Source organism: Schistocerca serialis, chromosome 8, assembly GCF_023864345.2.
Source record: "Schistocerca serialis cubense isolate TAMUIC-IGC-003099 chromosome 8, iqSchSeri2.2, whole genome shotgun sequence".
NCBI lineage: Eukaryota > Metazoa > Arthropoda > Insecta > Orthoptera > Acrididae > Schistocerca > Schistocerca serialis.
In genome coordinates this window covers 421,956,656-421,974,444 of record NC_064645.1, presented here as the reverse complement: position 1 = coordinate 421,974,444, position 17,789 = coordinate 421,956,656, and positions in this window count along the sequence as shown.

Sequence of the window (17,789 nt, the reverse complement as noted above, 5' to 3'; positions counted from 1 at the left end):
TCGGTTTGGCCGAGGCGAACGCTTCTCACTCTCCCGAGCAGTGCTGTGAGATCGTTCAGTGCGTCTGGCCGAGGTACTGCATGCCACACTCATAACTGATGCTGGAGACGCCAGCCCTAAATTATTCTCTAACTGAGCCGAGCATATTCTTGAATTTATGCCCCTGGTGGAAAACAGTTTTCACTATGTGCTTCTCCACTGTCCTGAGAATCCTGGCTCTAGACGACCCTGCGTGGTGAAGGAGCAGCGGTCACTTGATTTCATCTTCTGGATTGGTATCTTTATTTCTTCTTCTTGCTCTGCTGGAGAGCATCCGAGAGGCAGTGAAAATAAGAGTGCATGACAGTCTCGTCAATTGGGCCAGCAGTTTCCGACCGAGCTCCGAATCGAATGTGACGTCAGCAAAAGTACGCCAGGAACGCTCTGATGCGGAAGTGGGGAAGGTAGCAGGCGAATCAGAAACGAGGTACCAAGTCTCGAAGCCTGGAACCCCTTCCATTCCGTCAGGAGGCACGAAGCCCGGACCCCCTTCCACCGGCCGCAACATCTCTTCCGAAGGCACGTAATCTGCCGGCACGCTAGTTTCTCGGCAGAGTAGTCTACTGCCCAGCGAATATATAGAAACCAACTGGACAAGAAACCCTACATCTCGCCTAATGTAATGAGTATTAATCTCGTCGAAACGTTAAGAATACACGTCACCATAAGTCGGCTGATAACTCGAGAAAATGTCATCAGTGATATTCGTAGAGAAAGCCTGCATTCCCATATTGAAGCATGCTTCCCCAGAGACGTTGTGGGGGATCACCTATGTGAAACACGTTACGGGATTGGCAGATTCTATGGTAATTGAGATATTTGCTCATCAGCTTCGGACTATTCCCAGGAAGAAAGAGTAAAAATACAGAGAAGTTTGCAAGAGGGTCAGCACTGTTCCTAAGGAGTTTGCTTAGAATGCATGAGAGTGGCACAGAAATTGTAATGACATTCCAGAGGCACGCAGAACAAGTTGCTGCAAACTGAGAGGTTCACTGTTAATATCCTAGGAACGCATGTTTCAAAAAGAGTCTAGAAGTATGTTACCATGTACCACATACGTTTTCCGAATTGATCAAGACAAGAAAATTAGAGAAATTCGTACACAAACATTGGCTTGCAAACAGCCGCCCTCGCATGCACAATATGTGAGGAGTAAGACATAGTGTCGCAAGAAGTACTAACCAATCTGCGACCATAATACACTGGTATCCAAAATTGAAGCAACAAACGGAAACTTGGAAGTCTTCATTTATTTTTCCACAGAACAGTATAAACAATTGATAGCAAAGTAAAAATAATGTAAAGAATACAGAATGTAAACAATTGCAACATTTATAATGGTAGACAAAAGTGTTCTTCGTGTTTTCATTTAACAGATTTGTAAACTGATTCCGAAAACTGTTAATGTGCTCAGCATGGGGTGTGACTACCTCTGTTGACCACTTCTGGCAGCAATACAGGCCTGACAACAACGGGCTATGCTGTGAATGATGTCATCAGTATCATATTAAGGCAATAACTCCAATTCTTACTGCAGAGGTGCTCTCAGTCTTGGAGAGTGGTTGGTAGATGCTGATGTGATGCAAACCATTTCTCTAGTACATCCTAGACATGCTCTGTGGGCTTCAAATTGGGAGAGCGAGCAGGCATCGCCCTTCGTGGAATATCTTCCGTTTCCAAGAAAACATCACTCACCCGTGCTCTGTGAGGTCGACCATTATCTTCCATCAATACGTTGTTTGGGCCCATAGCACCTCGCAACAACCACAAATGAGGTCCCAAGATTCTCGCCACGATACCTGATAGCAGTTAAACCTTGCCAATTCACCTGTACAATTGCGTGAAGAGAGGTCCGAGTGGACAACACAACCCCTACCCACACCATTAGGGATCGTCCTCGATATTGGTCTCTTTGCACAATGTTTCTATCACGAAATCATGTTCTACGTTCCCTCCAGATACGAATCCATCGAAAATCTCTCTCCAGACTAAATGGGGACTCATCTGTGAAAACAACATTGGTCCACTTTTCGATCGCCCATGTTCCCTTCTGTGTCAGAAGTAGACCTAAAGGAGGTCTCGGACAATTAACGCTACTCAACCAAAGGCTCCTGCACATCGTTTACTTCGATAAAACACGATTAATGGATACTACGAGGTCAGATACCAGTTGCTGTGCAATACTAAGGCGATACTGTCGTGCCCACACTGCCAAATAACGGTCGTCTCTTCTGAACTCACACGTAGTCGGCCCTGGTCTGGTCTTCAGTTTCGGTCTCTATACTCTGTCGTCACATCCGAGATACAACATAACGATTCACACTAAGCCATAGGGCCATATCAACTTGCGACTGTCCTACTTACTTTCTTTCTCTGGCCCTCCACCGCAGAGAGTCTGGGAGGCTTCTTCTCTGTGCCATACTGCTCAGTCTGTGACTGTGTAACAGCGATTGTGGATGTGGGGGTGCCCTGCAAACATTATCTCGTATGACAGGTGCCCTGACGTCATCGTTGGCATGGTTGTCCATTGAACAGCATGCCATCTTTCGTGCAGGATCATCTAGTTGACAGTTTGTGTGATTATATCGTGGATTAGACACAGCACGGGGAAATAGCAGTTTGTTGCTTTATGTTTGGACACCAGTGTATTTTCTGTCCAACGGTGAATTACTCCAAAGGACAACGTAAAACACCTCACACGTAATGCCAATGTGGAATTTCGTACCACCTCAGGTATTCTTTTGAGATTGTTTGTTCCTCATTGCAAAGTTTTTGACACGCCTGTTTATCTGACGGCTTTATTGGGCTATTATATATCACTCCTAACTGAAAGTTCTCTATGTTGTGAATAGCATCACATTCCGCCTTTTGTTGTAAGCAGTCAACCAGCACTACAATTCCTCATAATTTATTTCAGTTTCTGTTCTGGTACTTCATCTCTCTTTGATCAGTACGTAAACAAACTTTGGATCATCAGTGTTGTACATCGCCGAATAAGTGGGGAGTGTGAATATGCTACAATAGATTAACAAGGTAACTTTTGTACCTACAGTCCCAGATATTTTCGTACACTGATAATATACTCACTGCATCACGTCTACGCTAGTTTTGCTGATAACTAACATAAATTTCAAGGTGAGTCATCGGTCATGTGAAGCTCAACTCTGACTTCTCTCACATGACATCCAGAACGCAATGCATTATGACTGTCAGGTAGCTACAGTAATTGTTAACTCCTGAAAAGAAGTTGACTCATTGCCACAACTACGTTTACTATCGAAAGTAACATCGCTTGGGGTATGAAGCGAAATCTGTGAGTGGACTGAGGATTTCTTGGTAGGTAGGGTACAGCATTTTATATTGCGTGGAGTCATCGAAAGATGTAAACGTAACTTCAGGTGTGTTGGGATCCGAGTTGCTCACGTTGTATATTAATGACCTTGGAGGCAATATTTATGATAACCTCAGAATTTTCACAGACGGTGTATTGTCTATAACTAAGCTCTGTCGGAAGAAAAGGTGCACAAATATTAAGTCAAATCTTATTAAGATTTCAAAGTGGTTAATTGGCAGCACCCTATGCCATGGACGCCTTGGTCTCTTGCAGAGTATTGAAGTATATGTAGATTAAAATGTATAGCAATGGGACGTACCTTTTGACATCCACTCTACAGTGGTTAGCGTAGTATTGATGTATGTGTAGATTTCATTGTATTTAATTAGCTGCGACATTTTGCAGATCAGATGGAATTTAACAGAAGAAATAATGGAAATTGCTCCACAGATAAAGATCTCAAAATTAGAGATTAAATTAAACATACAACGAAAAAAACTGGAATAATCTAAAATCAAGTTCGATATACTGAAAGTAATTTAGAAGTGGAATGGACAGGCGACAAAAGAAATGCTCTGAATATTTCCAGTAATAACTGCGCATTTAAAAAATATTCCGTGCACTGCATAGGGTGCTAGGGGGAACGGCCGCTCATTCATATGTAACGCGGTGATGGAGCGAGAGAGAAATAGTCGACCCATTTCCTTTAACGCCTAATTGAAATCGTCGGGTCAGGCCGCGATAACAAAGGCATGTCGCTGGGAAAAAATGGGCAGCGCGTCCGTCATCCAGTGATGGCGTTCCCAGTCGGAAGGGTGAATAATTTTTTGCCTCAGAGCGCTTAATTATCCCGTTGTTATCACTCTATAATGGATATTATGATTGTTGGGAACCTATCAACAACAGTCAGCGTAATTGATTCAGTACTTAAACGATGTATTTGTGATGGTTTTCAAAATATTTTGATTGCATTTTGCCTTTAGATTTTCAGAAATTTCATTCGTCTACTATACTTGGTAATCGAACACTTCTTTTAATGAATCCTAGCTAAATGCAATTGGGTACGCGATACTCTATAACTGTTGGTATTCGTGTACGAAGATGCCCTGCAAGTATCGCTAACGTTATGGAGGCAGCACATCAGTGTATGACTTAATATTGCATTTCAGACACTAGTACCTGTATCTATCCTTCTACTTGTGCTGTCAGCCAGCCTTAGTCGCTAGTCGATGAGTATCTGCTAGTTTTAGAATGCTTCTAACAGTTCACCGTTTAACAGACACTGTGAGCCAGTTCTCGTATAGGAGCAACATATTGAGTCATAGTCTTAGTAGGAATATAGATGCTATAGCACTATACTCTTAGTCATCTCCGAGATCTTTGATTTTATGTTTGGAACAAGAGTAGTGATATATCGTTGGGAATTCAATAACACTTTCACCGTAGAATGTCTGCGGGATCTCTCCTGCCCCCTCCCCCCCCCTCCCCCCTCCCCCCCCCCCCCCAATGACGCCTTAAGTGTGACCTTCCTTATCGTGATGTTACCATTCTTATCAGTGATGTCATCATCCTGATCAATGACATCATCAGCCTATGCCCCTTTTACAACTATCCCCCCCCCCGTCCCACCCCCCACTGTTCCTTCCTGCTCTTCCAGTCAGAGTATAGTAGTAAAATGAGATACCTAGTGAGAATGTATTTGTGAAGCTACAGAAGTTGTATGGTATCTATAAATAAATAAATACGTAAATAAAAAACCCAAGATGGCGTATCCAGCCCAGTTGTACTTACTACCCTCCTCGCTAACTCTCTTCCGTTTCCTAGCCTATCAATGCAGAGTAAAAAAACACGAAGTATATTATGTGAAAATGGTGCCAAGTTTGAAGAGTTGCAGTAAAAAATTAAGTAACCGTTACGTGAATAGATGCCAACAGCGACATGCATCATTTCCGTGAGCTTCGCTTGAAATTCAAAGATATCTATTTAAAATTGTGTTCATATAAATAACACTGTATTTGATCAGCTTAATATTAAAACCATTTGTATAGATCGCGCCAACTTCAAACATGATTTACGTATGGCAACGTTAGATACTTGCTTCTGAAGTAGGGACGCGCACTCTCTCTCTCTCTCTCTCTCTCACACACACACACACACACACACAGACACACACACACACGCACACACACGCGCGCACAGGTAACGAGGACCATTTTATAAAAAAATTTTAAAAATGTATCTTCTTAGCCTCTCGCCAATTCGTTCACATTCTATACAGAAATGGTGTGCAGTTGGAGTGCGTACATATCAGAGGACCTATGTGCTGTATGGACCTATGACTTGTAGGTCATTGTACCAAACGGCAACTTCGCAAAGAAATATTTAGGTGTGATAAATTCATTTATTATTTAATATCGGCTGGTTTTTTCCTCAATTTCCTGAAATGGAAGGGTTCATCAATGGTCAGTCGCGCTATGGCAGGCAGAGAGAGGGAGAGTGGTCTGAGCCATTATTTACAACCAAACCCGAAGAAGGTATTGTAAAAAGACCTCATTTATTTGCCTTGCGCACGTATTATAACATTCTTATTAAAGATTTTCAGCAGAAGAAGAGCTGTGGAAACACAGGCCAAATATACCAATCTTGAAAAATAATCTGAATGGTAGATTTGGAACAGAAGATAATGAATCCAAAAGAGAAACGCCTTGCAACACTTGGATCAAGACAATGTGCCTAGAATCTCGAATATTGTTCGAGATCATCTGAGTTAACAGATTATATTGCTACCATTTTTCAATTGTAATTCCCTTTGTCAAAGTACAATTCGTGGTGTCTCTTTCCGTTCTTCAGTGATTATTTCTCATGCAAAGTGAACGGATAAAACTATTTCTGACTTCAGAATATTTGTGTTTCACGACGAGATTCATTTACCACAACCAAAAGAGAATGCAGTTTGTGTGATTAGTATTTTCCTTAAGACTTTGTGCGTCTATTACGTCCTTCGTATGAAGCCACAGTTCTTTGTTTGGATTTCAGTTTTCTTCTGAAACTTTAGGCCTTCATTCTAACATCTATAAAACTGGGCTTGTGGATCGTGATATCTCTCATGTGGCTTGATAATAAGTGAAATTTCCTTAAAGTACTTTTATTCCAGTTCAGCCCCCTTACTTAACTTTTATCCTAATTAGTTTTTGTAGATCAAAACAACGATGCATTGATTTGTGAGGTAGAAATATTAGTGAAAAATGCTGAAAGGATTCAAACACTATGCACAAAAAAACAAAATTTTTGATAAGGGTTTTCAAGAAACTATTTCAAATAAGAAAGAGAGTATTTGTGGCAGGTTTTATTCGAGTGACAAGTTCATTAATACAAACCTTGTATTCTGTGGCCTTAAAACGAAGATTCGGCAGCATTCTGTATCCAGTAATCAAACTGCAAGCTTTAAATGATCCAGCTGAGCGAGACTCAAGCTGACTGAGGTGTGCAATAAATGTGGGGTGGTCGTGATGGTGTTGGTATTGTCAGTGGTTAGCACACTGGACTCGCATGCGGGAGACGACAGTATAACCCACACCGGGCCAACCAGATTTACGGGTCCAGTCATTTCCATAAATCACTCCCGGCCAATACGGGAAGGTTCCTTTGAAAAGCCACGGCGATTACCTTCGCCATCCTTGACACCATCCCAGCTTATACCCCATCTGTAAAGACCCCAATGTTGATGGGACGTTAAAGTTAGTCTTCTACCCTTCCTTCCTTCATTAGGTCATGAGACAGTTATAGGTGTTTGCGTCTCCTAGTATACCACATCCTCTTTCGAAAACAACGACGGAACTTACTTTTGGAACGTCCCTCGAATCAAACATACACTGTTCAGCCAAGAAATTATTACAACCCACATAATATCGGTACAAACCCGACCAGGTGACTGCAGCCTCATCTGGCGAGGAATGAGTGATAGTCAGACACACGCACGTTGCATGCAGTATCAGTGAGCATGCTGTCCGTGTGTCGAATGGGGAAGGCACGCCATATATCTTAGTTTCATCGAGGGCAGACTGGGATGGCCCAGAGGCTGGGCACGAGCGCTTTACAAACTGCACGGCTTATCGGGTGTTCGTGGAGTAATGTGTTGAGTGTCTTCAGCACTAGACGAAACGAAGGTGAAGCCACGTCGAGACGTCGTGCGGTTCGGCGGTATTCCTTCATTACAAATGTCAGACGTCATAGGCTGGCGAGACTGATAAAACAGGATAGGCGGCGAACCGTAGAGGAACTAACATTAGACTTTAATGCTTGGCAGAATACAAGTGTTTTTGGACAGTGCACCGAACACTCTTTACGATGGACCTCCGCAGCCGACGACTCAGGCATGTGCCAGTGTTGTTGTTGTTGTGGTCTTCAGTCCTGAGACTGGTTTGATGTAGCTCTCCATGCTACCCTACCCTGAGCAAGCTTCTTCATCTCCCAGTACCTACTGCAACCTACATCCTTCTGAATCTGCTTAGTGTATTCATCTCTTGGCCTCCCTCTACGATTTTTACCCTCCACGCTGCCATCCAATACTAAATTGGTGATGCCCTGATGCCTGATACCGACGTCCTCTTGAGTAGTCCCCGCCCGGAGATCCGAATCGGGGACTATTCTACCTCTGGAGTATTTTTCCCAAGAGGACGCCATCACTGTTTAACCATACAGTAAAGCTGCAAGCCCTCAGGAAAAATTACGGCTGTAGTTTCCCCTTGCTTTCAGCCATTCACAGCACCAGCACAGCAAGGCCGTTTGGTTAGTGTTGCAAGGCCAGATCAGTCTATCATCCAGACTGTTGCCCCTGCAACTACTGAAAAGGCTGCTGCCCCTCTTCAGGAACCACACGTTTGTCTGGCATCTCAACAGATACCCCTCCATTGTGGTTGCACCTATGGTACAGCAATGTGTATCGCTGAGGCACGCAAGCCTCCCCACCAACGGCAAGGTCCTTGATATGGTTCATGGGGGGGGGGGGGGGGCGTGGCCAGTGTTAACACCACGATATCGGCGGCAGTTACGACCATCGGTACATGGTTTGATGAATCCCTATACCTTCTTCACCGTGCCTATGGGAGAGTGCCTGTCTGTCACCTTCCAAGGGAACAGCTCCTTGACCACCTGTACTTCGGGACCAAGACAAGTTGAAGGCGGTTTCATTATGCTCTGGAGAACACTAAGTGGAGCATCCATGGGTCCAGTGGAGCTCATGCAAGGCACCATGACGACCAAGATAAATCGCACATGGTTGCAGAGAATGTACGCCCTCTTCATGACTATCATGTTTCCTGGAGGCTGTGGCATTTCTCAACAAGAGACTGCGCCATGTTACAAGACTAGGAGTGTGACGGAGAGGTTCGAGTAACACAGTGGCGAGTTCCAATTTATGTGCTGCCCCTCCCCCTTCCAAACTCGCCACATCTGAATCCGATTGAACACATCTGGTATGTGGCACCAGAGCTCAACGCCCCCTTCCCGGAATTTACGGGAATTAGTTGACTTTTGTGAGCAGATGTGGTGCCATCCTACTCCAGGGACATACCGAGCATCATTGCTTCCATGCAACGACGAGTTGCCGCTGTTATCCGTGCCGATCACTGTATTATAAATAGAGACACTATGTGTGAAATATTTAAGGACAGTTTACTCTACCTCAAGGTCCAGGAAGAGCGTCAAGTTGTAATTGCCGTTGTTTATTGACACCCTTGTATTGGCGCGCGCTATAATCGATTATAGTTCGCTGTTCCGGTGGGGGTGGCGCTTCGGTGGTGATATGCTATTACGTCACTGGCGTGTGTTTGCGGTGGCCGGCGGAAAGCGAGAGGGTAGTCGGTTTCCGGGTATTGCACGGAATGTGATGTTCGCTCTGCCTGACCTGCTGGTGACTAGTCCTAAGGTTGTTGTGCCTCGCAATATGAGCAGAGTGGTCTGGGGCGGTGGCGACTCGCCTCTGTGCTGGCCATGCGGTGGTGATTAATTGGAGTCAGCGTACTTGTTCTGCCTGCCTGTCTGATGTGGAGGTCCGGTGGGGTCCTGTGATACTCTGGCCCAGAGACAACTAGTTGCTGAATTTTGGAGTCGTCTGCCAGGTTAGGGTTTGGGCTCGGTTGGCTCGTCAGATTTTCCGCTGGAAGCTCCAGCAGCGGTCTCTGAACTTCATTCTGATGTGAGACGGCGTTGTTGGAAGTTTTTGCTGTGTGTGTCTGGCACGTTACGATATTTGTTGGTTCTAATTTATCTGCTCAACTGGAGTATCTTTTGGTTATCCCGCTGAGTGGGTCGTTGCCCACCCGGTCTGCTGAGCGTTACCTTAGGTGGTGCCTGTTTGTTCCTTTTTGAAGGAATTCACGTGGGTGGTTCATTTTACCTGCCCGGAGTTGCGTTGATGTATGGTATATTTGGCATTTAATGTGTTAGGTAAAGTCTGCCTAAGAAAGGCGGTTTTGGACAGTATATGCATAGTGAACTACTGCTGCTTGGTATATGTGGTCTTCTGGGACCTGAACAACACGATCTCGTCAATTTGGTTTGTGTAACAGCATTTAGTGGTATGTTCTGTATTTTACCTCACTGTGTTATTTTTAACTTAGTGGAATAATCGCGTTTGGTGTCGTTAAAGCGCTTCTAAGATTGTGGTTTTGTATCGACAACAACGCTGTACTATTGTACATATAAGTAATTTTTTTTTATCTGATTTTTCAATAAATTAGTGTAATCGATATTCTGATTTCATTTCTTTTTTGTTTCATGTCATTGTGTTAAGAAAACTGTAAACAAATTTTAATGTGAATATTAATGTTTATGTCAAATGTCAAACAATATTGTAATAGAATTGAAGTGTAACAAATGTTGAGACTGTTGTAAGATGTCAAAATTGTAATTGTGCGTCTGGTCCATACGTAGGCAATGTATTAGGATATGTAGAATGCAAAACCTCGGGTGAATACCCTGTCTGTAAGGGAGCAGTAAAAGGTGGATGGCAGGCGAGCGCGGGAAAATGCACGAGGGCACTGCACGGCACAACGGGCTCAGCAGTAGTTAGTTGGAGTTTGGCATTGGTCTGAGCAACACGTTCTGGATCGACGAGGCTCTCCTGGAAGACGTAGTTTCATTGAGCCTCGGGTATGCCGTTCCAACGCCCATACAGCATGGCAAAATTCCATAGGCACTAAACGAAAAAGTATTGCGACGCTAAGAAGAATTAAAGTGCTGATACATCAAGAGCCATAGCTGTGGTAGTATGTGTGCTGTGTGCCTCGCCATCTTGCCGCCCGCCAACCGCCGCGTCGATACAAGCAGGTTGAAACTTTTAGTACTGTATTCGCATGGACCAGAGAATGACTTATGCAATAATAACTTAAATTTTACCAGAACTTTCCCATCATTTAATTATCCTCACAGCTAACCTTGATAGGGTCCTTACCAAATTTTGTGCAATCTGAGTGTCCCAAAATGAAAAATTTAATTTTGTGTTAATAATAATTACCTGCAGACCTAACTATGTAAGAACGGTGTTTAATGAACTGTTTTGTTAATGAACCAGTAAATGAATAACGAAGGTCTGACAAAGTTGGAAGATAACTTTGATATTGATTTAGTAATGAAGTTTAATTATTTCGAGACAGCTATAATAGTATTTAAATGAGCAGGAAATAAGATAAAAAGAGTAGTAACTCATATATTGGAAATATTGAGCGCATAATGATTTCAATAATCAATTTTTTTTATACAGTGATCATAACAGTTTCAGGGTTCCCCCCCCCTTTTTTTTTATTCGTTTGAATTCTGAAGTGTTCTAAATTGATTTGACCATCAAAAGTTAAAGTCAATAAAAAAGCCAAAATTTATCAGTGCTTTATCGTTATTAAAATTGACATTTTGTTTGTTGCTCGAAATTACTATTTCTAGGGTAACATATGCCCGATTTTAATCAGATCAATAGACAGTACGAAGTTTTGTAGTATACATTATAATGTAGTGTTATGTATCTAAGGTTTTTCCATATCAGTACAGAACGTGAAAATATCAGTTCAATAGATTTTCTGGTTCCAAAATTTACTATGTTACGCAGTGTTACTACGTGTTGGTTTGCATGAATATACACCAACTTGTACAGGGAAGGAACTCAGTTAATGCCTAATTAGGCTGGCGACCATATTATTAACAAATTGGTAGCATCTTCTATGTTGTTTTTTGTCTGTCCTGACGTGTAGTTGCATTTCGGACTTGCTTGACGTATCATTGTTATTACAGAGTGGGTGTAAGTCTGATTTGCCACCATTCAGGTACACGCGGTCAATATATATACAAAAATCCTGTCTCGTAAGGTGAACCACACTCACTTACCATAGTACAGGCTTTAATGAGTATCGTGTGCCCCACGCGCACGTTACAAGTGGCGACCGTGACAGGACGTCCAGTTGTTGTTGGTCACTAATGTGAATACCGAGCAGTGGATGTTCAGTGGCACGAATTGCAATATTATTCAGTAAAGTAAATAGCAGTGAACGTCAAGTACGGTTGTGGGGTGTAATTTGCGTTCAGTATGGACAAGAACGTAGACACAGTAGATGTGCCGAGTGTAATGAAAGATGCGGCTGGCAATGACAGGAGTTTACGCGGCCAGATAACAGATGGCGTTAGCGGTAGACAATTGACGTACATACAATACCACGAACATGTTAACGAACAGATTGAATTGTCGAGATCGCCTCGAACACAGCAAGGAATAAAACAGGAAGTAGAGGATGACTTTGTAGATGATAGTGGGTACATGAACGAATCCACTGACATGTTTGATTCACCACAGATAAAGAAAGAACCGAAAGAAAATTTTGATGTAGGATCGGAACACACCGATTCCGTAGAACAAAACAGTGTGAAAATTTTAAGCATGAACGACTTATTTGAACGATTAACCAAACAAATTGCAGGACAGGGTGAGCAGCTCAAAACACAATATGATCAGCGTAAAAGACACGTTGACGAGCAGCTCAAAACATAGAATGATCAGCTTAAAAGACACGTTGACGAGCAGCTTAAAACACACAATGATCAGCTTAAAACACACGTTGATGAGCAGCTTAAAACACAAGTTGGTCAGCTTAAAGCACAAATCGAAGAACAAGGAATTAAAATTAGTAAACAAATAGAACAGGTAGAACAAAAAGTGGGTAATTTAAGCTCTGTAGTAAATACTATGAAGTTTGAAACTGACACAATTAATAAAAATATGAATACTATGCAGGGGGAAATTGACAACATTAACAGTAGGTTTGATGTTGAAATTCTCAACATACAAGAGAAAGTAGAGCCTCTAGTTGAAACAAAAGTAGACGAAAAAGTTTTCGGTCTTAAAACTGAGATCGTAAACGAATGCCAACATGAAATCTCACAGCTGGAAAAGGTAGTGTCAGATACTGAAAGAAATTTAGGCGAAAAAGTTACCGGATGTGTACAAAAGTGTGAACAAAATACATCGAAAATTCAGGGCAAAATTTTCGATCTCGAGAGTAAATTCAAAGATAGGCCTGGTGTTGTCTGTAATGGGGCGCCACTTACGAAGCTGTTGGAAGGTGAGGAGCGCTTCGATCCCGCCAAGAAACATAATGGATGGAATCCGTTGGATTTCATCAAAAATTGCGAGAGGATGTTTCCTAAACACTTGTCTGGTCAGGAAAAGATAAATGTAGTAATTAGCGCCTTAGCAGGTGATGCTAAGCGCTGGGGAATTAACTTGAATACCGAACTAATGACGTTCGAAGAGTTTAAACAAAAGTTTACAGAAGAATACTGGTCCGAAAAAAAACAGGATCATTTGTGGCGCGAGTTTATCATGGCCAAACTTCATGATAACAGGGGCAGGAATTCTTTGAAAGATTTCTGCGAGTATTGGTACCAAAAGTTGACACATTTAAGAGGGAGAAGATCCGATTCTGAAATCATATGGGAGATATATAAAAAGCTTCCAGAAGATTCGAAGAGATATGTGGGAAGCAATCATCATAGCTTCCAAGCGTTTCTCGAAAGGGTCGAAGACGAAGACCACTGGCGCGAGAGTCGTGCCAATGATCAGAATTTTAGTAACAGGAATAACCGTAATAATGACGAGAGAAATGACGGCGATGGGTTTCGTGTCAACGTGATACAGAGAGGTAGAGGTAGAGGAAGAGGAAGAGGGAGTTATCCAGGTCGCGGTAGAGGGTACACCGCGCAAAATAATAACGATGCGGGAAACTGATTTCTGCGAACGTTGCGGGCCAAACGGAAGCGGACAGAACATACCGGCCCTGATTTAAGAAATGTTATCGGACTGACAGTAAAGTTATGAGACAGCTTAGAGACAGGCGTGGAACGATGCAATGTGTTGTTGCGGAACAAGCGTCAGGTGCGAGCGCAGACGACTCATCTTCGCCGCACAGAGCGATACATGTTAACAGGCGAGTGGAGCATCAGAGGGCAACGGCCCAGCCTAGCAGAACAGCTGTTCAGAGAGAAGCCGCTAGCAATGTGGCAGCATTAGGTACGAACATTGCCGTAAGAGCTGGTGAATACATTATGTGTGGTAATTCCGTGGCGAAGGAAATAGTAGATGGAACAGTGGATACACAGAGGTGCGGTTAGCAGTGCTTGTAATGAAGTAAATGGCGAGAATGAATTAGCAGAAGTAACTAATTGGCGTGTTCAGATCGACGATCTGTACAAGGGCCTCAAGCAATGTGAGTGGGAGGATTTTAAGAAGGAATATGAGGCAAGGAGGTTAATTAGTGAAAAAGGAGATAGTAGGGACGTCGATAAGATGACGTGGCCAGAATTTAAAGAGGAGAGAGTAAATAGCGCCACACAAAGTACGCGTGCTGCCGATAGGACGAAGGTTAAAGATAGAAAGGAATTGGAGGATGAAATCCTAAGCGTTGACGAGGAAGTAACTTCTGTTAACGATCGGCCAATAGTACAAGCTGTTACCGAAAGGCACCATGGGAAAGGGGCAAGAGTAATTGAAGTCATGAGGATTACACTAAATATGAAGTAACAGTGGATGTGAGTAAAGCTGATAATGAGGTCGTTTTGCCAAAAGAGGATATTGAGTTAAAATCAAAGTCTGACGAAAATGCGGAGGAAGAACTTAGTGCCTGTCTCAGAAAAGCTTTTATGTTAGAACCTGAAAGCGATCCAGAATGGTCGGATTCTGACGATAGTTCAGATGACGAGTATTTCGGTACTAGTGAAAATAATGGGAATACAGCTAATTGCGATATTGTATCTACTGATGACGAAGTTTCAAAACAGAACCCAGATGTTGAGACTGAACATAGAAAGAAAGAGCCACCTGACGACTCAGTGTCTATTTTGCAAAGAGTTGAAGTAAGCAAAGACTTTGAACTCCAGAAACCGAGGAAACCACCAGATATAAATGGTTGATAATTCAAGAACGTATCTTGGGACGATGTCACAGTTGACCAAGGTGCGTTGTGGAAAAAACAGGAAGGGGCATGAATTAGAGTCTGGGGCAGATTTATGTCAGACTTTGAGAAAGTCATGAACACCTTACATCATGAATCTACTGGGTTCCCACCGGAAGAAAATTTTGTTAGGCAGCAGAAGTAAAAGTTTAATTGAGGAAAAACTAGAGTTTCCACCTTGTACAAGCTTGGGGTTGAGTCAAAAGAAAGAATTAGTCAGAAAAAGGGCAAAGCAGAAAGCTGAATCTTGATCTAAAAGACATGATAAACACCTGAAAGTTTCAAAATTTAAAGTTGGGGACTATGTTCTTTTAAAAACCCACGAAAAATCTAGTGAACTGAACCATGAAATTTCCAAATTTAAACATATTTATAATGGACCGTATATAATACAGAACATTCCACACAATAATGCTTACTACCTGATCTACCCAAAATCCAAGAGACCTTTAGGTGTAAGAAACGTTGTGGACCTGAAACTGTATGTTCGTAGGAGTGAGTGACCTAAGTACAATCAGAAAGCAATCTGCAGCAAATGTGCTGTATCTTACACTGAAACTATTTTATTCTAAATGTAACAAATCTTTGTAAATATATGTATACCAATGTCAGTGTGCTAATGTACTTATGTGAGTTTCAGATTACCAAATGTACTATAAATGTAAAGATGTATGGAGAAAATGGCTGAAAAGAAAGGGTAAATGCTGCAAGCAAAATAAAAGCTAGGACTGTCAAACACCAAAGAGGGCAGATAAATAGTCAAAGGAGAACTGTAAGTGTGGTACAAGTAATGTGATAAAATGATGCCTAATGCACTGCCCAAATCTGAATAATAGGCAGCAAATGTGTGTAGTAATATTTCTAAATAGTATTGTGTGTTTATTAGTATATAAGGAAATGGACTGCCATTCAATGCAAGCAGCAACAAATTGTTTTATAGTGTATATAGGTATTTGTATATGCTTTGTAGTTAAGTGTTTTTGTTTCAGATTTTGAATTCGTTTCTCTGAGAAATTTAATTATAAGTAATTTGCTATTTAAATCATGTTGTGATAGGAGGTTGGACTGTGCCAAAGGCACTTAAGTAAATGATAGGTAAAGGTTCTCGATATATTAAAAAGCATAGACCTCTATAATGTAAGAGAAAGTAAGTTTAGTGATACAAAATTGTATGATGGTACATTCACTCAAAGATTCAGAACCACTGTATAAATATAAAGTTCAGCGTTCCCATCAAATTCGCACTTAGTGAAATTTACTGGAAACAGGGGCATGTGTAACAACAACAACGCTGTACTATTGTACATATAAGTTATTTTTTTTCCATCGGATTTTTCAATAAATTAGTGTAATCGATGTTGTGATTTCATTTCTTTTTTGTTTCATGTCATTGTGTTAAGAAAACTGTAAACAAATTTTAATGTGAATATTAATGTTTATGTCAAATGTCAAACAATATTGTAATAGAATTGAAGTGCAACAAATGTTGAGACTGTTGTAAGATGTTAAAATTGTAATTGTGCATCTGGTCCATACGTAGACAATGTATTAGGATATGTAGAATGCAAAACCTCGGGTGAATACCCTGTCTGTAAGGGAGCAGTAAAAGGTGGATGGCAGGCGAGCGCGGGAAAATGCACGAGGGCACTGCACGGCACAACGGGCTCAACAGTAGTTGGTTGGAGTTTGGCATTGGTCTGAGCAACACGTTCTGGATCAAGGAGGCTCTCCTGCAAGACGTAGTTTCATTGAGCCTCGGGTATGCCGTTCCAACGCCCATACAGCATGGCAAAATTCCATAGGCACTAAACGGAAAAATATTGCGACGCTAAGAAGAATTAAAGTGCTGATACATCAAGAGCCATAGCTGCGGTTGTATGTGTGCTGTGTGCCTCGCCATCTTGCCGCCCGCCAACGGCCTCGTCGATACAAGCAGGTTGAAACTTTTAGTACTGTATTCGCATGGACCAGAGAATGACTTATGTAATAATAACTTAAATTTTACCAGAACTTTCCCATCATTTAATTATCCTCACAACTAACCTTGACAGGGTCCTTACCAAATGTTGTGCAATCCGAGTGTCCCAAAATGAAGAATTAAATTTTGTGTTAATAGTAATTACCTGCAGACCTAACTATGTAAGAATGGTGTTTAACGAACTGTTTTGTTAATGAACCAGTAAACAAATAACGAAGGTCTGACAAAGTTGGAAGATAACTTTGATATTGATTTAGTAATGAAGTTTAATTATTTCGAGACAGCTATAATAGTATTTAAATGAGCAGGAAATAAGATGAAAAGAGTAGTAACTAATATATTGGAAATCTTGAGCGCATAATGATTTCAATAATCAATTTTTTTTATACAGTGATCATAACAGTTTCAGGGTTCCCCCCTTTTTTTTTTATTCATTTGAATTCTGAAGTGTTCTAAATTGATTTGAACAGCAAAAGTTAAAGTCAAAATAAAAGCCAAGAGTTGTCAGTGTTTTATGTTTATTAATATTGACATTTTGTTTGTGGCTCGAAATTACTATTTCTAGGGTAACCTATGCCCGATTTTAATCAGATCAATAGACAGTACGAAGTTTTGTAGTATACATTATAGTGTAGTGTTATGTATTTATGGTTTTTCCATATCAGTACAGAACGTGAAAATATCAGTTCAATAGATTTTCTGGTTCTAAAATTTACTGTATTATGCAGTGTTACAACGTGTTGGTTTGCATGAATATACACCAACTTGTACAGGGAAGGAACTCAGTTAATGCCTAATTAGGCTGGCGACTGTATTATTAACAAATTGGTAGCATCTTCTGTGTTGTTTTTCGTCCGTCCTGACGTGTAGTTGCATTTCGGACTTGCTTGACGTATCATTGTTATTACAGAGTGGGTGTAAGTCTGATTTGCCACCATTCATGTAC